The sequence below is a fragment of the Eptesicus fuscus genome, chromosome 17 (genome assembly GCF_027574615.1).
Source record: "Eptesicus fuscus isolate TK198812 chromosome 17, DD_ASM_mEF_20220401, whole genome shotgun sequence".
NCBI lineage: Eukaryota > Metazoa > Chordata > Mammalia > Chiroptera > Vespertilionidae > Eptesicus > Eptesicus fuscus.
In genome coordinates, this window is record NC_072489.1 from 5914908 (window position 1) to 5935572 (window position 20665).

General features: G+C 41.8%; 1 protein-coding gene across 3 annotated transcripts in view; it reads left to right on the forward strand.

Annotated features, from left to right (window-relative positions):
- Positions 1-17939: 17939 nt before the first annotated feature.
- MARCHF8 (membrane associated ring-CH-type finger 8) overlaps positions 17940-20665 on the forward strand; it is a 97217-nt gene continuing 94491 nt past the window's right edge. The window contains exon 1 of one of the 3 annotated variants that reach the window (XM_054728828.1): positions 17940-18026. The gene's annotated coding sequence lies outside the window, so the exon portion shown is untranslated. Of the gene's footprint in view, positions 18457-20665 lie in introns of all 3 variants that reach the window. The other 2 variants (XM_054728826.1, XM_054728829.1) reach the window with 2 other exon arrangements.

A 20665-nucleotide genomic window follows, 5' to 3' on the forward strand; every position in this document is an offset into this window, starting at 1 on the left:
GGACTTTTTTTTTGTTGGAATTTTTTTTTTATTACTGATTCAATTTTACTAGTTGTAATTAAATAAGTTTTTTTGTTTGTTTTTAGAAAACCACTAAATTAAATAAATCGATTATTTATTCTACTTAGAAAAAATAACTATCACTATAAAAGTTTTCTTTTAGGGAATAAATGTTCTCCTCCCCAGATTGTAACCAATACACCTCAAGCTTTTGGGAAGCTACTAGCTTTATGGAAACTTAGTTGCAAGTGCTGCTGAACTCTGGTAAACTCTGGTAGACAGCCCAAATGGTATTTGCAGAGGTACCAGAAGGCTAATTTAGGTGCTCCAAAAATCCTCTTCCTCAGTGCAAGGTTGAACTGGAGAGTTCTCTTAACCCTTCCTCTACTTCCTATAAGAGATTGACTGTTGAATGGAGAAAGGTGCTGTCATCCTTATGAAGGCATCTCTAGCTATTCTTCAGAGCAAGAAGAAAATACATTTCCAAGATGGAAAAGGTGAGAAACTAGTGGAATAATGACACAATCAGGGGTTGATGGCATACTTTTATGGGAGGCTATACAGGCTAATGAAAAATATTTCTATCTTTGTTGAGTAGTTCAACCTTTCCTCCCTTATGAAGACAACATGTGCTTTAGACAATTAAAATCTAAGAACTCTATTACATGGACAGGCTGCTAAAAAATAGTCCAAAACGTATGTATTCCATAAGTTAATATGAATACATAGGACATATATGCTTGATATATGTTTAGTTCACTATACTTTTTAAAACAAGACCATGTAGAAATACTTTGTTTTAAGTTTACCAAAGATCTTTGTCAAAGTTGAGTCTTTTTACTAACTTCTAAGTCACTGAGAGATTAAACCAGTTGATTTCAAGAAATTATATTATTATTGGGAGGCATTTCTTTACTCTTTAAATTCTTATAGAAAAGTGATCATAATTTTTGAGACCTCCGATCTCTCTTTAAATTTCCAGTAATTAGGAGAGTGCCTTACATAGAGGCTCTGGTTGAACATCTATATATATAAAAATGCAAGTGACCGTGATGACTGAAACGACCGTTCCACTGCATGCAGTGCTAGCATGGATGCATAGACATAGTCTATGAGTAAACTAAGAATGAACAAGACAAATGCTTGCCTTCACGGAGCTTGCACTGTAAGAAGGTTAGGTTAGGGATGAGAATTCAAATTTGCCACCAGCACAGACCTGGGGCACCACTTCTCAGAGTGGCCAGAGATACACCTGGAAGCGGACTGGCTCCGATGTGAATGCGGGGCCGTTCTGGATTTCTCAGAGGAGCCAATGGCTGCCTAGGAGGCAGAGCTTTTGACGCTGACTGGCATAGAAACCAACCAATCAGAACCTAATCTGGGTGAACTGAGAAGGCAGAACCTAAGGTGGGGGTTGAGGAGGGGTTTTAAGGGCAACAGCTGTTTGGTGTAAGGTGTAAGAAAGCGGTTCAATTTTTTAATAACTGGTTTGGCAGTATAGTGCATATGGCTGGCTATCAGTCCAGATATAGGGGTTCTGTATTTTTATCTGCCCAGAGCATCTCCTCCTGCTGAAAAAGGCTCCCCCCGCATTTAAGCAATCCTATCATATATAATCTATCTATACTAATAAAAGGGTAATAGGCTTCCCTAGCCGGTTTGGCTCACTGGATAGAGTGTTGGCCTGGGGACTGAAGGGTTGGTTACAGGTTCAATTCCAGTCAGGGGCATGTACCTTGGTTGCGGGCACATCCCCAGTAGGCTGTGTGCAGGAGGCAGCTGATTGATGCTTCTCTCTCATCAATGTTTCTAACTCTCTATCCCTCTCCCTTCCTCTCTGTGAAACAATAAAATACATTTAAATAAATAAATAAATATGCCAAGACCGGTTTGGCTCAGTGGATAGAGCGTCAGCCTGTGGACTGAAGGGTCCCAGGTTCGATTCCAGTCAAGGGCATGTACCTTGGTTGCGGGCACATCCCCAGTAGGAGGTGTGCAGGAGGCAGCTGATTGATGTTTCTCTCTCATCAGATGTTTCTAACTCTCTATCCCTCTCCCTTCCTCTCTGAAAAACAAAAAAATAAATTTAAAGAAATAAAAATAAATAAATAATAAAAGGGTAATATGCTAATTAGACCGGGTCGACTGGCCATCTTCCGAACATCCGACTTCCTTCTGGACAAAGCCATGATGGTGGGGGCCAAGGCAGAGGCAGTTAGGGGTGATCAGGCCAGCAGGGGAGAGCAGTTAGGGGCGAGATCAGGCTGGCAGGGGGTTAGGGGTGATCAGGCCGGCAGGGGAGGGCAGTTGGGGGTGACCAGGTCGGCAGGGGAGGGCAGTTGGGGGCAAACTGGCCGGCAGGGGAAGGCCATTGGGGGCGACCAGGCCGGCAGGGGAGGGCCGTTGGTGATGACCAGTCTGGCAGGGGAGGGCAATTGGGGGCATTAGGCAGGCAGGCAGGTGAGTGGTTAGGAGCCAGTGGTCCTGGATTGTGAGAGGGATTGGGATAAGGCCTAAACGAGCAGTTGGACATCTCCTGAGGGGTCCCAGATTAGAAAGGGTGCAGGCCGGGCTGAGGGATACCCCCCCCCCCCCATGCATGAATTTCATTCACTGGGCCTCTAGTTAGTTAAATTAATTCGTAGTATTGTAGCTTAACCATGATATAAAGGTATTATATTGTTTTTTATAACTAAACTGATTTTATATGATAAAATTCAGTTTCTGCATTTTTTAAATGGTAAGTATTTGATTTTAGCAACAATAAAACTTTTAACTTAGCTATGTGAATTATTTTCAACCTAAGTTTTAACCATTTTAACCATTCAAACATGGTAATTTCAAGTAACATGTTTTAAAATTTTGTCAGTGTTGTAACTTGTGGAGGGATTTAATGATAAAAAAGACATGAATTAATTTTCTGATGTACTTAATTCCTTTATTTGCTCAAAATTATGACATTTTGGTTTTTTTTTTTTTTTTACTTTTTATACAGCTCATGCTTTTGTTTCTATTTACTTTTATTTTTCTTAAGACAAAGAAAATGTATCTTGTTTGCTTAAGATTGTCAAGGTTCTTCTATTATTGTTATATTATTATATTTAATCTTTCAATTTTGGTTGACATTTAATATTATATTAGTTTTAGGTGTATAGCACAGTGCATTAGTTTTAGGTGTATAGCACTTGCCCCTACAACATCTCTCCCATCTGGCAACCATGAGTTTGTTCTCTGTATCTATGAGTCTGTTTCTGTTTTTGTTTCTTTATCTTGTTATTTTAGATTCTACATATAAGTGAAATCATATGGTATTTGTCTTTCTCTGTTTGACTTATTTCACTTAGCATAATGCCTTCTAGGTCCATTCATGTTTTCTCAAATGGTAACATTTCATTCTTTTTTATGGCTGAGTAATATATCATTATGTATATGTGCCACAGCTTTTCTACACACTCATCTATTGATGGGTATTTGGGTTGCGTCCAAATTTTGGCTATTGTAAATAATGCTGCTATGAACATATGGGTGCATATATCTTTTCAAAGTAGTGTTTTGGACTTCTTCAGATATATAAAGTGGAATAGTGGGGCCATAAGGCAGTTCCATTTTTAATTTTTAGGGAACCTTCATACTATTTTTCATAGTAACTATACCAATTTGCATTCCCACCAACAGTGTACAAGGGTTCTCTTTTTTCCCCACATTATCAGCAACACTTGTTTTTTGATATTTGGATGATAGCCATTCTGACAGGTGTAAGGTGATATCTCATTGTGGTTTTAATTTGCACTTCTCTGACTAGTGATGTTCACCAACTTTTCATTTATCAATTGGCCATCTGTATATATTCCTTGGAGAAATGTCTATTCAGGTACCACATATTATTTATAAACTTCACAAAAAAACTATATAAGATTATATTATATCACACTGTATAAATAAAACTGCAGTTGAGAGAGGTTAAGTAATTTTGTTGGCCAGAAAGCTAATAAATGGTGGACCTAAGATTCAAATCCCCATCTACCTGGTTCCAAAGGCTACACTTTATACTATTTCCTGTTGCTTTCCCAGGCACCAAACAACAGTACTCAAAAAAGGAGCAGAACTTGTAGTATGAGAAGGCTCTTGTCTTGAGGTTAACTATACCTGAAATGGAGGCCTGAGTGAAGATTTCTGCCTGTTCACCCTTAGAGGTGGAAGGAAGGACTCAGTATACTCTGCTCTGGGTTACCCTGAAATAATTGAACTTTAAGCACTTCTCTATTATATCCTGAGCTATTTTAGCTTCAACTTACCCATATTGAACATTGAAAGAGATTTGTGACTCAACCTTACTAAAAAAATTAAAATAATATAAAAACTGGTCCTTTACTGTTTTCCTGTGTGTGTACGTAAAAAAGTACAATTATGGTAAATATTTCACTGGATACATTTTAGAGGATTAAAGACACTTTTAAATTAACCTAGTATTTTTAAAATAATCACATAACTGTGTGTGGTTTTTTTCCCTCAGAAAGCCTAGATTCATGAGATCAGTTAGAAGTCAATCATAATTTTTTTCTAGTTGGAAAAATAAAACTACACGAGGATAACATAGTAATTTATAAATTTAATCCAAAATATCCTTTTTTGTATTTAAATTGTCTAAATATTTTCTTGAATTTCTAAATATTTTCTTGTTTACCAGGAGAAAAATCAAATTTTAATACACACACATAGGGAATTCACATGGGAATACAAATTCCTTCAATATTTCCTTGAATGCTTATATTTGACTCTTTCTATATATATACATTTTGTTGTTGTTGTTAATTCTCACCCAAGGATATTTTTCCATTGATTTTTAGGGAGAGTAGAAGAGAAAGGGAAAGACAGAAACATCGATGTGAGAGAAACACACAGATTGGTTGCCTCCTGCATGAGCCCTGACCAGGCCCGTGATCCAGGAGGAGCCTGCGACTGGAACTGAACCCGGGATCCTTTGGTCCACAGGCCAATGCTCTAGCCATTCAGCCAAACCGGCTGGGGCCACTTTGCTATGAATTTTTATCATAAATGGGTGCTGGATGTTGTCAAATGCTTTTTCTGCGTCTCTTGTTATGATCATGTTTTTATCTTTCATTTTGTTTATATGGCGTATCATGTTAATTTATTTGTGGATATTGTAGCAACCTTGCATCTCAGGAATAAATTCCCACTGATCATGGTGTATAATCTTTTTTCATGTGTTGCTGAATTTGCTTTGCTAATATTTTGTTGAGGATTTTAGCATCTATGTTCATTAGGGATATTTGCCTATAATTTTCTTTCTTTGTAGTATTTTTATCTGGTTTTGGAATTAGGATATTTATGACCTCATAAAATGAGCTTAGGAGTCTTCTCTCTTCTTCAATTTTTTGGTATAGTTTGAGAAGGATAGGTGTTAGTTCTTCTTTGAATGTTTTGTAAAATTCATCTGTGAAGGTATCTGGTTCAGGACTTTTGCTTGTTGGGATTTTTTCATTATTGAAAAGATTTTGTTGGTTGTAATTGATTGATCTGTTCAGATTTTCTGTTTCTTCTTGATTCATTCTTGGAAGATTGTATGTTTCTAGGAATTAATCCATTTCTTCCAGACTGTCCAGCTTGTTGGCATATAATTATTTATAATATTTTCTTACAATTATTTGTATTTCTGTGGTGTCAGTTGTCACTTCTTTTCTTTCATTTTATTTTTTACTCAATGACTCTGGTTATATTTTTATTAATATTTATCTTTTCAAAGAACCAGCTCTTCATTTTATTGGTCTTTTATATTGTTTTTTTAGACTCTATTTCACTTATTTTTCACTCTGATCTTTATTTTTTCCTTTCACTTTAGGCTTAATTTGTTATTGTCTTTCTAGTACCTTTAGATGTAAGTTTATATAGTCAATTGAGATTTTTCTTGTTTCTTGAGGTAGGCCTGTATTGCTATAAATTTCCTTCTTAGGACTTACTTTGCATATTATGAGGGTGTTTTTTTTTTTTTTCTTCCATTTTTCACAAGGTATCTTTTGATTACTTTCTTGATCTCATTGTTAACCCATTCACTGTTTAGTAACATGTTGTTTAGCCTCCATGTCTTTGTTTTTCAGGTTTTTTTTGTATTTGATTTCTAGTTTCATACCAAGGTGTTCGGAGAAGACGCTTGATATGATTTTAGTATTCATAAATTTATTGAGACTTTTTTTGTGGCCTAACATGTGGTCTATCCTAGAAAATGTTCCATGTGCACTCGAAAAGAATGTATATTCTGATGCATTGGTGTGAAATACTCTGAAAATATCAGTTTAAATAATCTGGTCTAATGTGTCATTTAAGTCTGCTGATTCCATGTTGATTTTCTGCCTGGACGATCTACCAGCTGATGTCAATGGGTGTTAAAATCCCCTCCTATGACTGTATTACTACTGACCTCTTTCTCAAGTCCATCAAGATTTGCATTAAAATTTTTGATGCTTCTGTTTTGGGTTCATGCTTGTTTACAGGTATTATAGTTTTCTGTTGAATTGATCTTTTTATCATTATGTAATGTCCTTTTTTGGTCTCTTATTATAGCCTTTGTTTTTAAAGTCTATTTTGTCTGATTTAAGTACAACTGCCCCAGCTTTTTTGTTATTTTTATTTGCATGAAGTGTCTCTGTTCCTTTACTTAAGTTTGTGTGTATCTTCTGATATGAAGTCAGTTCCTTGCAAGACAGCATGTATATTGGTCTTATTTTCTTATCTATTCAGCTACCCTATGCCTTTTGATTGGTACATTTAATCCATTTACATTTAAAGTGATTATTGATAGGTCCATAGTTATTGCCATTTTATTTGTATTTGTGGTTAATTTCCCTTATTCTTTTTATGAAAGTTTCTAACATTTCTTATAATACTGGGTTGGTGGTGATGAACTACTTTAGCTTTTCCTTGTCCAGGAAGCTCTTTATTTCTCCATTAATTTAAATGATAGACTTGCTGAGTAGAGTAGTCTTGGTGTACAGATCCTTGATTTTCATCACTCTGAGTTTTTCGTACCAATCCCTTCTAGCCAGAAATGTTTTTGTTGAGAAATCATCGACAGTCTTATGGGAGCTCTCTTGTATGTAACTAGCTGTCTTCATTCATTTATTTACTTTTGCTGCTTTTAAGATCCTCTGTCTTTAACCTTTGCCATCCTACCTAATAAAAGAGTAGTATGCAAATTGACCGCACCTTCACTATGCCCAAGCCACGCCCACCAGCCAATCAGGGAAAGTATGCAAATTAACCCAACCAAGATGGTGGTTAATTTGCATATCAAGACAGCATAGAAAGAAGCCAAGCCTGCAGAAGGGAGCAAAGCTGTGGAGAAGCAAGCAGGCGGGGCGGGGAGAAGGGAGGCAAGCAGGTGGGGCCGGGGGAGAAGGGAGGAAAGCAGGTGGGGCAGCGACCGCAGCAGGAAGCCCTATTGCAGGAATCTTCTTGCAACGGGCCACTAGTTTTAATGATAATGTGCCTTGGTGTGGGCCCACTTGGATTCATCTTCATCTTTCTGCCCTTCCTGGACTTGAGTGTCTTTTTCCTTCACCAGGTTAGGAAAGTTTTCAGCCATTATTTCTTCAAAAAACCTCTATTTCTTGCTCTCTCTCTTCTCCTTCTGGTACCCCTATAAGGCAAATGTTGTTACATGTTATATTGTCCTAAAAGTCCCTTAAACTGTCCTCTTTTTAAAAATTCTTTTTTCTTTTAGATGTTCTAATTGGGTGTTTTCTTCTACCTTGGTTTTTAAATTGCTAATTTGATCTTGTGCTTCATCTAATCTGCTGTTGATTTCTCCTAGTGTTTTCTTTTTAAAATTAATATATTTTTATTGATTTTAGAGAGGAAGGGGGAGGGAGAAAGAGAAACATCAATGATGAGAGAGAATCATTGACTGGCTGCCTCCTGCGCGTGTCCCCCCACCCCCACCCTCCACTGGAGATCAAGCCCATAACTCAGGCATGTGCCCTTTTTTTTAAATTTTTTTTCTTTATTGGTTAAGGTATTACATATGTGTCCTTACGGGCATGTGCCCTTGACTGGAATCGAACCTGGAACCTGACACTCTACCCACTTAGCCAAGCAGCTAGGGCTCTTCTAGTGCAGCGGTCACCAACTGGTGGTCCGTGAGGTCCGAAAGGTTGGCGACCGCTGTTCTAGTGTACTATTCTTTATTTCAGTTACTGTGTTCTTCATTATTGACTGCTTTTTTTTAATGGTTACTGTGTTCTTTTTTACAGTTAGTATCTCTTTATTGAAGTTCTCACTGAGTTTTGTCTATTCTTCCCTTAAGTTTCCTTAGCATTATTATAATCATTGCTTTGAACTCTATATCTGGTAGATTGCTTGCCTTTGTTTTATTTAGTTTTTTTTTCCTGGAGATTTCTTCTGTTCTTTAATTTGGAGTTTGCTTTTTTATTTCCCCATTTTGACTGCCTTTCAGTGTTTGTTTCTTTTTATTAGGTAGATCTGCTATGTCTCTCAGTCTTGTTAGAGTGGACTTACATAGTATGTGTCCTATAAGGGCCTAGTGGTGTAATCTTCATGATCAACTGAGCCAGGTGCTCCAGGAGCATCGCTTCTGTCAGTTACGTGTTCCCTCCTGTTGTAGGTGAAACTTGATTGCTATTGGCCCATCTGTGAGTGGGGCTGACCCTCAGGCTGTCTGGCTGTGAGGATCAGCATGACCACAGTTCATGCATGACCACAGTTCTGTGCAAGGGGTGATCCTAAGAATCAGAATTCACTCCAACAGGGTGTGGTGCCTGTCAGGTCCTCTCTTTAGGTGCACCACTTGTGGTCTGAACCAAGCCCCCAGGTGTGTTGGTTTTGAGGGCTCTTAGGTGCAGGTCAATGTCAGATGCTGTCTATGATCTTCCCAGGGTCCCCTGATAGGAGCTAGAAAATGATCAACAGTTGGTAGTTACCTCTGCTGGGCCTGGGTGTGTGTGGAAGTGACCAGGCTGTGAATCAAAATTGGCTGCCACCCATTCTGTGATGTCATAAAAAGTCCCCAAGCACTTCCAGGCTTGGTGTCACCTACTGGCTGCTTGTTTTGCTCAGACAAGAAAAGCCTAAGGTGGTATGTGAGTTTTGCAAAGCAGGTTCTCAGGGAGTTACCAGGGTGGGTGAGTGGTGTTCAGCAGGTTCATACAGTTTCAAACTCAGAGCCATTGCTGGGTGTGAGGCCACTCAGCAAAAGTGTCAGGGTGCACCAATATCTGCCACCACCCTGGAGCCTTTATGGTGGGGTCTCAAAGAATTGTCTGGGTGGAGCTAGTAGAGTTCCTGAGGCTAAAGCAGATTAAGATTTGGCCATGCGAAGGGAGGGCTTAACACAGGAAGGTGCTGCCTGTGGGCCATGTAGGAAGACAGCATTCACCCTGAAGCCACACAACTCATTTTCTCCACGTTCTCTGGCACCCCTGAGCTTGACTGGAATTCCTCAAGAGCTTTTCAATAAAAAATGCAAAACAGGCCTATGCTGGCTGATGCTGAGACATCCACCGGCCATGGGAAAATTGGCCAGGCCTGGGTCCAAGGGAGTCATCCCGGTGTAGCTAGGATAGCTCACCAGGCTACTGCTATGTGGGTGATCTTATGTCGTAGATGATCCCATTGTTACCCCTTTGGTTGTTTAGGTTCTCATCACAGAAAAGGTGGTGCTTTTTGGCATTCAAGAGGATGGCCCTCGCCCTGAAGCCACACAACCCAGTTTCTCCCTGTGTGTACCTCCTGAGCTTAACCAGGATTCCTCGAGAGCTTTACAAGAAAGACTGCAATGTGGGCCCAGACCGGGTGCTGCTGACAGAGTTCCTGGCTGTGTTAGCCAGGGCTGGACCCCATGGAATCATCAGGGCAGAGCTGGTGTAGCTCACCAGGCTAATGCTGTGTGTGGGGAGAGTGTTTAACCCAGGAAAGATGGGGCCCCTGGTGTGGTAGGAGGACTAAACACAGGCATTGGAGGCTTCCTTTCCAGCCCTTGCCCTGAAGCCACACAACTCAGTCTGTCCCTGTATAACTGTTATTCCCTTAGCTGCCACTCTTCCGCAGGAGCACAGGCTGAGTGCCTAAGAGTGTGCATTGTCCCTTTAAGAGGACACTTGGATTTCCATCAGCCATTCATCTCACCTGGGCAAAGATGGAATCCTTGCTGATTTTCACAGCCAGATGACATGCGGTCTCTCTTCCCAGCACTGATCATCTGGGCTGGGGAGCCTGGTATGGCGCTGAGACCCCTTCTAAAAGCAAACCTCTGTAGCTAGAAATGCCTCCAGATTCTCAACCACCACAAGTGGGTGTGGGGCGAGCTTATTTAACATCACCCCTCCTATCATTCCGAACAGGACTTCTTCTGTGTATCCTTGGCCACATATCTTCTGTTCAGTTAGACTTCAGTTTGTTATTCAGGTTGATTGTTGTATAATTTAGTTGTAATTTTGATGTGGTCATGGGAAGAGGTGAGTTTAGCTTCCATGTGCTCTCCCATCTTAGATCTTCTCTCAAGGTATAATTTTATTTCTACCTTGATCCTGTTGTTAACCCATTGATTGTTTAATAGTTTGTTATTTAGCCTCAATGTGTTTTTCAGTTTTTTCTTGTAATTGATTTCTAGTTTCATACCATTGTGTTTGGAGATGCTTTTTGGTTTTCTGTCTGGATGTTCTATCCATTGATGTCAATGGGATGGTAAAGTCCCCTACAGTTACTGTATTACTGTTCATCTCTCCCTGTATGTCCATCAATATTTGCTTTATATATTTAGATACTCCTACATTGAGTGCATGAATGTTTACAAGGGTTATATACTCTTGTTGGATTAATCCCTTTATTATTATAAAATGTCCTTCTTTGTCTCTTGGTATAGGCTAATAACAAAACCCAAGCAGAGTAGGGTGACACAGATAGGACTGTTGTTTTAGAAAGGGCATTTCTGAGAAAGTTACATTCAAGTAAAGTCCTAAAGGAAATGAGAAATTGGGGTAAAGTATTCTATGCCTGATGAAACCAAGACATAACAAGGAAGCCAGGTGGCTGGCGCAAAGCAAGTGGAGAGGATAATAGGAAATAAGGGGCTGCATCATAGAGGACTTTATAGGCAAGAACTTTGGATTTTATTCTGATTTGGGAAATACTGGGGTTTACGTAATTGGACTTAAATTTTGAAACATCACTCCATTGGTTATGTAGGAAAAAAGACTATAGAAAGCAAGGATGGAAGTCAGGAGACAGAAAGATCCAGCCATCACCCGTGGGGGAAATCATGGGGCTGGGGCCAGATGTAGCACTCTCTTGGAAGATTGTCATCATTTCTTTTATCTCCTTAAACCACCAGCACCCCTCTCCCTCTCCTCACTCTCAGCTGCTTATATGATTAAACTATGACCAATTGGAAAATAAATTTGTCCAATAATCCACATGTGTTTAACAACAACCCTACCAAGCTCTCTGTATCTGTGCCTGCCCACTCCCTCCTCCACCTGTCTATGGGTGATCCCTCCAGACTACTCAAGATTTTCTTCCTACAGTTTTCACACACTACTGCATCAATATTTTCTCATTACTGGGTTTTCTATTAGTGCATAAATATTTAAACAGAAAACCTAACCCTCAATCTCTTGTTTGCTTTTGCCCCATTCCCCAGCTCTCTTTATAGCAAAAAGAAATAGATTTATTTGTTACCATTTATCTCTACAATCAGATTTGTATCCCTACAGTTTATCTTAACCTCTGTGTTCTGACATACTTAGATACTGCCTTCTTTTGAAACATTTTCTTCACTTAGCCTTTATGATTCTGTTTTGTTTCTCCTCTTACCTCTGGTTGCTCCTACTAATTTTCCTTTGCTAGTCTTCTTATATCTAAAGTGCCTCATGCCTATTCTTTGGATTTTTTTTTCTGTCCTAGGTCAGCGACTTTCAGAGATATTCCAACTGTAGGCCACAACTGTTACTTGGTTAAAAAGATCAGTGGATTTGGGAGTGGAAGTTTTAAAAAGTAGAAAAGAATAAAGTAGAAGAGAAAGGAAATAGTGCATTACATACTAGGCTAACTTCCCTTCTTTTCATTGTTGTTGTTAATCCTCACCTGAAGATATTTTTTCCATTGATTTTTAGAGAGAGTGGAAGGGAGGGGGAGAGACACACAGAGAGAAACATCGATGTGAGAGAGAGACATTGATTGGTTGTCTCCTTCATGCACCCTGGACCAGGACCAGGGATCGAGCCTGCAACCCAGGTAGGATTGAGTCTGCAACCGAGGTACATACGTGCCTTTGACTGGAATTGAACCCAAGACCCTTAAATCCACAGGCCGATGCTCTATCCACTGAGCCAAACTGGCTAGGGCTAAATTTGCTTGAAATTTTTAAGATATGTACATGTATTTGGTCAGTATGTAAAAATGTATTTTCGATCCTGGGTTGAGGCCAGAAGGTATGAAAATTTCTCCTCTGTGTAACTCATTCAATCCTGTGGCTTTAAATGCCACTAACAAATCAATTTATATCTCTACTAGAGGCCCGGCCCACAAAATTCGAGCATGGGTAGGGTCCCTAGGCCTGGCCTGCGATCAGAGCCGATCTTCCCCAGCTGCCGGCAGCCGGCCCTGCCCCCCGCCGCTGATGCCAGTTGCCCTCTGTGTGTGGGGAGACCAATGGGGCGATTGGGGCTCCACTCACTCGTACCTGCCTTGGCCTGGCGCTGCCTGTGTCTGCCACCACCCACCCCTGGTTCCCCATTCCCCATCGGGCAATCGGGGCCTGCCAGCTGGGGGCAGCTCCTGCGTTGAGCATCTGGCCCCTGGTGGTCATTGTGCGTCATAGCGACTAGTTGTCCTGTTGTCCGGTCAATTTGCATATTATGCTTTTATATATATAGATATAGCTCCTCAGAATTCCAGTGTCTTCTATCCAGTTGCTAATGGTACATCTCTATTTGGATGTCTAATAGGTATGTAAAATTTAGCATGTCCAAAATGAAATTCTCAATTCTCCCCACCCCAGTGCAGATATCCCTTCTCCATCTAAGTGACAATTCCATTCTTTTGGTTGTTCAAGCCAAAAACCTCAGTCATCCTTCACTCTGTTTTGTCATACCCACCTTCAATCAATCTGCAAATGCTGCTGGCTCTAGTTTTGAAATATACCAAATACTATGTGAAGGAAAATTGTAACCAACACACCATAGGAAGGCCAAAATCAAGCTATCCTATATAATAAAGAGGTAATATGCAAATTAACCCTCACGCCCTCACAAGTTGGCTGCCTATGACCAGGCTGGCAGGGGGGTTAGTGAGGGACGACCAAACGACTGAACAAGCAGGCTGCATGGGGTGACCAGGCCAGCAGGGTGGTTAGTGAGAGATGACCAAACTACTGAACAGCAGGCTGCGTGGGGTGACCAGGCTTGCGGGGGGGGGGGGTCTGTGAGGGGTGACCAGGCCAGTGTGGGGGCAGTTAGGAGCAACCAGACTGGCAGGGAGGGGACAGTTGGGGGTGACCAGGCCAGCAGGGGGGGGTAGTTAGGGGCGACCAGGTAGGCAGGCAGGTGAGTGATTAGGAGCCAGCGGTCCAGGATTGTGAGAGGGAGGTCTGACTGCTGGTGTAGGCCTGATCCCCGGGATTGGGCCTAAATTGGCAGTCGGACATCCCCCAAGGGGTCCTGGATTGGAGAGGGTGCAGGCTGGCTGAGGGGACCCTCTGTGCATGAATTTTGTGCACTGGGCCTCTAGTAGATAGATAAAATGAAACCACATCTTTATGATTATTGATACAAAGAAAAAGGTGCTTAGACTTGGAATCAGGAAATGTAAATTCAAGACCAGCTCTACCATATTACAGCTTTGTAGCACCTTAGCTGGTTATTGTTCACTTCTTTGTTTGCAAATCACCCATTACTCCTTACATTCATCATTCTAGTGGAATGTTGTGTTAGGTGAAATGCCATTAGAGAGCCATAAACATTTGCAGTGTATCTTACCAGACTCAGCAATGCATTTTGCTGTTCACAGTGAAACCCTAACTAAAAAACTAGAAAGGGTTAGATATGTTTAAGCATTTGGTGGATAGTCAGGTTTGACCGGCTCTTGGGGTAACGCTGGCCACTTGGCTTGGGCCTGACCGCTTTCTCTAGGAGAGGGCAGGCAGTTTCCTATGTGGGCTGAGGCAGTGGAAAGGTAGTATATTAGGAGTCCCCATCATCACATACAGGATTTGAAATTTACCTGCTGCCACAAGTGAGCACCTCACCACCAAGAGCAATTCTCTGTGGCAGTTTTCCATTTGAAGTGCAAAGACTTCCCAGTGGCACTTGGTTTCCTTGCTGGTAATCCCATCCTCAACTCCAGTTCAGGTGGCAAGAATCCAATCCCAAGACCGGGACATGTTCCAGTTGTCAGCTCCCTTTCCCTTGGGACTCTTACCTCCTTATTACTACACTCTTGCCAAAGGCTGCACATATAGATTTAACATTTATTGATTCCTGTGTTGGGCACTTTAAAGTGTTGTGCCAGTATTATTTCAACTTCATTCTACTCTATTCAGGAGATAAACGAAGAAAGAGGCTCAGAAAGGTTGGGTCAATTGCCGACGAGTCCTGAGCTAGGACTCCCCTTAGCATTGTCCCCTTGAGTTCTGCCTAACTCACAGGTTCCTCTGATTTACGAAGGTTCTCTGCCACTGCTTACAGGACGGCAGGATTCCACACCCACTAATCAACTTTTTTGTTTTCTAGGCATGGTTTAGGCATAAGATATGCCAATGAAAGATATTGCTCATGCCCTAATATGGAACATCTGCTGCCCAAAGCAGCGGAAAAAGTCAACCAGGTGTGGCAATTGGCCTTGTAACCTATTTTCAATAGTAAAAGAAGAGCCCAGACAGTGTGGCTCAGTGGTTGCATGGCTCAGTGGTTGAGGGTTGACCTATGAACCAGGAGGTCATGGCTCAATTCCCAGTCAGGGCACATGCCTGGGTTGTAGGCTCAATCTCCAGTGTGGGGTGTGCAGGAGGACTCCAATCAATGATTTTCTCTTATCATTGACTAGAGACCCAGTGAACGAAATTTGTGCATGGGAGGGGGTGTGTGTCCCTCAGCCCAGCCTGCACCCTCTTCAATCTGGAACCCCTCGAGGGATGTCCCACTCACAATCCAGGACTGCTGGATTCAAACCACTCACCTGCCTGCCTGCCTGCCTGATTGCCCGTAACCACTTCTGCCTGCCAGCCTAATCACCCCCTAACCACTCCCTTGCCAGCCTGATTGACGCCTAACTGCTCCCCTGCCAGCCCGATTGCCCCTAACTGCCCTCCCCTGCAGGCCTGGTCACCCCCAACTGCCCTCCCCTGCAGGCCTGGTCCCCCCAACTGCCCTCCCCTGCAGGCCTGGTCACCCCCAACTGCCCTCCTCTGCAGGCCTGGTCACCCCCAACTGCCCTCCCCTGCAGGCCTGGTCACCCCCAACTGCCCTCCCCTGCAGGCCTGGTCCCCCCAACTGCCCTCCCTTGCAGGCCTGGTCCCTCTCAACTGCCCTCCCCTGCTGGCCTGGTTGCCCACAACTGTCCTCCCCTGCTGGCCATCTTGTGGCAGCCATCTTGTGTCCACATGGGGGCGGCCATCTTGTGTGTTTGAGTGATGGTCAATTTGCATATTACCTCTTTATTATATAGTATATAGGATGTTTCTATCTCTCTCTCCCTCTCCCTTCCTCTCTGAAATCAATAAAAATATATTTAAAAATTAGTAAAAGAGCATGGAGAAAATTCATCACTGTATTTTGTACTCTGTAATAATGTTGAATTCTAGGTGTGTGACAGAAATGCAGAGGATGTTTGAACTTGTTGTATTGATCTAGAGAGTATTTCCAGCCCACTGATTTGACCCTGTCAATTTGCTGTTGGACAGCTAAGTATGCATTGACCAGAATTGTGGGGGGGTTGACTCTCCCATAGATCACTCCTGGACAACAGAACAATTCTGGAATACTGAGGGTATTGGCTCAAGTACTTACTAGGAAATAATACAAACTTTTGGTCTTTTATGCAATTTGTAATGAATATTATGGAAGAAACTGGCAGTGGCTGAAACTTTTTAAAGTGTGATTGGGGAAAACGACTTGGGAAAAATAATCACTAAAAACAAAGTGACTAAGTTTATGTGGGCGAAAGCTGAGAAATACTTACCTTAGGTATGTCTGTATTTACACATACAAAGACTAATTCCCATGAAAACTAAATTTAAAGTAAAAGTAAGTTCCATAAGCCTTCCCTTTCCACGATGGAGGTGTGAGGCAGGCTGTGGGCATAGCCATTCACCCCAGATTAGGGAGGGAACGCAGTGTTCTTTAAGGCTAAGGTGACCAGATGTCCTGCTTTGGCGGGACAGTCCCGATTTTTGACAATTTGTCCTGCGTCCCGCGGCGTTTTAAAAAAGTCCCGATTTCTGGAAAGAATGCACGACAAGCTAGGGAACGGTGGGAGAACGGGAAGGGAATATACGGTTTGCGGCGGCCATGTGGCTATTTAGCCAGGATATGAGTTTTATATTAGTTTTGTTAATTTTATAATGTTAAACTTTAATAATAACAAATAATTGTTGAGAACTGATTATCGAGAACTGCTTATCAAAGTTCGCATTGTGGATCAGTTGTTAGAATTCGACCACCATTGTTTGGACTTAATGAACAACGGCATTTTTTGGGATTGGCAACGACGAAAACATTTTGTAACTGTCTCTCAGACGATACACATCGTACTGCGTGCTAGTAAGCTAGTTAAACAAGTGATGTCATTACAAATCAGCTATTCAGATAATTTAGGTAAGTAATATACTTATTTATTTCATAAATACATAAATTTTCTTGAATTTAGCAGACAGTACTCGTATTATTTATATTTTATAGTGGCAGCAAAAAGTCTAGCGCCAGCCTTGAAAGTGACAAGACTTACAGCAAATTCAGAGGAAAAATAATACAAGTTAGTATTGTTGTTATTTAGAAAGAAATATAGGATTAAAATAATTTTTAAAATATAGTTACTTTATAACAATCAAATTAATTTATAAACTAACAATAAAATATGTTCATGTAATTATGTACCTACTTACTGTGTTTTTAAGCAATATGTATAAAATAATTTATACTATAATATTAAATTATTTTTTTAGATTTTTAACATAATGAGTAAGAAAAGAGGATGCAAATTCAACGATGATCTAAGAAGTGAATTTCCTTTTATTAAAAAAACCAAAAGTGATTACAATATAGACCAAATTTTAAATCAAGAGCCCCCCCCCACCCTGCCCGAAACCGGTTTGGCTCAGTGGATAGAGCATCGGCCTGTGGACTCAAGGGTCCCAGGTTCGATTCTGGTCAAGGGCATGTACCTTGGTTGTGGGCACATCCCCAGTAGGGGGTGTGCAGGAGGCAGCTGATCGATGTTTCTCTCTCATGGATGTTTCTAACTCTCTATCCCTCTCTCTTCCTCTCTGTAAAAAATCAATAAAATATATTTTAAAAAAAACCACCCTCCCCTCCCCCCCCCCCCTTCAATGGTGTCCCGCTTTACCAATGTTAAAATCTGGTCACCTTACTTAAGGCAAACAAAACAATTATTGCTTATTTCTGTGCTCTCCCTTCATTTGTTAGCTTTGGATAAGGAAGTTTCCCATTTCTTTTCTCGAAGTTCAACATCCTACTGCTGGGACAAATCCCCTTTTCCCCAACACTAACGACACAGGAAGGGTAGGTTCTCCCCTCTGAGGAGGGAGCACGCAGGGACCCCGCACCTCGGCCGCTGCCCCAGCGCGCCTTCGTTGCCCGGCAACACCTCCGCCCTACCGGCCGAGCACGTGATGCGCGCGTCACGTGACAGGCCTCCGCGTCCTCCAGCCGCGGCGAGTAAATAGGCCCGAGGGGCTGGAGCCGCGGCCTTGCAGCGTCTGCGTCTCCCGCTCGTTCCCGGCGGCCCCGGCGACCCGGCCGCGAGCGCAGCGCCCGTCCGAGGTAATCGTGCCGGCCGCCCCTGCGCAGCGCCCGGCGCCGGGCCCCACGCCGCGCGCACCTGCTGTCCCTGCCGCGTCCCAGGCTGGGGAGCCGTCTGCCGGGGGTGTGGCCGCCGCCGTGAGGTCGGCGACAGGTGGGCCGGCGGGGGCGGTTCCGCTTCTGCGCCCTCGGGCCGGCGGGGCTCCCGGCTGCCCTGGGGCCAGACCGAGCCGGGGCGCTGGGTCGTCGCGGGGCCAGGGCCCTGGTGGGCAGCCCGCGGGGCGTCCCTGTTGAGGTCCAGCCCTGCAGGTCCTGAGACCTGGCACCAGCCAGCCCAGCCCTGGGATGAGTTTCCCAGCTCCGGGAAATGAGCGTCCGGACCGCGATCTCCCCGCTGACGTGTGATCTCGGGAGACCTGCGTACACAGGGAGCCACTGAGGGAGAGCGCAGGTAGATCGTTTTAATTGCTGCGCTTTTGTTTCTCCTCACATCTTTCATCCGACAGTATTTGGATTCTTGTTCACCTGGATGAAGTTTTTAATGAAAACTTAAAGTCACAATGGCTTATGTTATTGTTTTTTTTTGGAAAAAATGTAATGGAACTTTCTTTCTTAAAACCTTCTTTGGAAACCCAGTTTGTAAAATGATAAAAAGAAACCTTTGTCTGTCTCAGAACACAGATTGAGAAGAGCCGTTAGAGTTGAGGAAATGTTTTGTGTTTTTGCTAATTGGATGGGATTCGGAAGCTAAATCCTTGGCCTATGTGCAGTTTCACTTTTCCTTTGATTTTGTTAGACGGCCCTGCAGTTAGACAGTTCATGTATTTCTCATATATCCCGGAAAAAGGCCCCACATTTTCCAATGAAGATTTTTCTCTTTCCATGTTTTCTTGCACCCCAGTCCCATGGGAAATAATTGGGAGACCTCCTGCCTCATTGCTGGTTTGGTTGCTCAGGCACAAAATGGAAGTGGAAGACTTTTTGCAAGAGTTATTGAGATCGTAGGAACTGTGAGATAATAAATGTTCATTGTTTTAAACCAGAGTTTTGGGGTAATTTGTTATGCACAATATGTAATACATGGGCGGAAACAATGCACTATGTATTGTTTTAAATTTTGGTGTTGTGTGAAACTATAATTGACTCTTATCCATCATTTTGTTAAACACAATTTATCACTAGTAGGTAATAATATGTTTCTGGAAGTATCCTCTAAATTATTGGGCTGAGCATTATGTTTAGAATAGTTTAAATTTGTTTTCATTTTTAAAAGTTGTAATCTCTGTGTGATGCATTACGAATCTCAAACAGGACAGGCCATTTCTACACCATTTGGCAGTACAGACCATTTTTCATATTGTCATGATCTGGTAGCTGTTTTATATTTAAAGTGGATCTGGTAGCTTTTTTATACTTAAAATTATAGATGGTATTATATCTTAGGCAGATTTGATTATTTATGACTTTAGCAAAGGCACTCAAAAAATAATTATTGAGGAAAAACTGCAGTTCCTACAGTGGTCGGCAAACTCATTAGTCAACAGAGCCAAATATCAACAGGACAATGATTGAAATTTCTTTTGAGAGCCAAATTTTTTAAAACTTAAACTTCTTCTAACGCCACTTCTTCAAAATAGACTCGCCCAGGCCGTGGTATTTTGTGGAAGAGCCACACTCAAGGGGCCAAAGAGCGCATGTGGCTTGAGAGCCGCAGTTTGCCAACCACGGCGGAGGTAACTTCTTCTTACTGGAAGTTAAGATTTTTGTTCTTTTCCTCTGAATATTTCTGTATGTCAATTGAAGAAAGAGTGTCTGACTATGGTATATGGATAAGGGACTCACAGTGAGTTGTGAAATTTGATTTTAAACTTGAAGACATGTTTTAAAAGTTTGAAAGGATTCTCGGTCCTTTATTTTACTTGCCTTTTTCAAAATGCAAAAGGTGTATATTTATTAATTACAAAAATTAACATACAAAAATACCTGAAATACTATTTGAAAAAATCAGACCATAGAAATTGTCTCCTAAAAGTTTTATAGTTTTAGTTATTATATTTAGGTCTGTGATCGATTTTTAGGGGTTGCTAGGGTGTGTGGTGTGGGGTATGGGTCTAGGTTCATTATTTTCCTTTTTGGATACACAATATTTTTGATGGTATTTGTTGAAAATTATCCTTTCCCTTTTGAATTTCTTATCCTTTGGCTATTGAATTGCCTTGGTATTTTTGTTGGAAATCTACTCATGATATTTGTGTGGGTCTGTTTTTAGACTCCCTCTCCTGTAGATTTGTATGTCTCTCCATATGTCATAGCATACTGTCTTTCTTGCTGTAGCTTTATGTGTGGTTTGAAATGGGTTGGTATAAATCCTCCAACTTTGTTCCTCACTTTCAAAGGTTCTGTGCATTTAATAAATATTTTAAGATCAGCTTTTTAGTTTCAAAAACTTCTTGGGATTTTAATTGGGATTGCCTTGAGTCACTAGATCAGTTTGTGGGAAATTGCTATCTTAATATTGAACCTTTGAATCCATGAATGAGGTATGTATATCTCTCCAGTTTCTTTTTTTTAACCCTTACCTGAGGACATCTTTATTCATTTTTAGAGAGGAAGAGAGAGAGAAGAGAAGAGGGGAGGGGAGGGGAGGGGAAGAGAGAGGA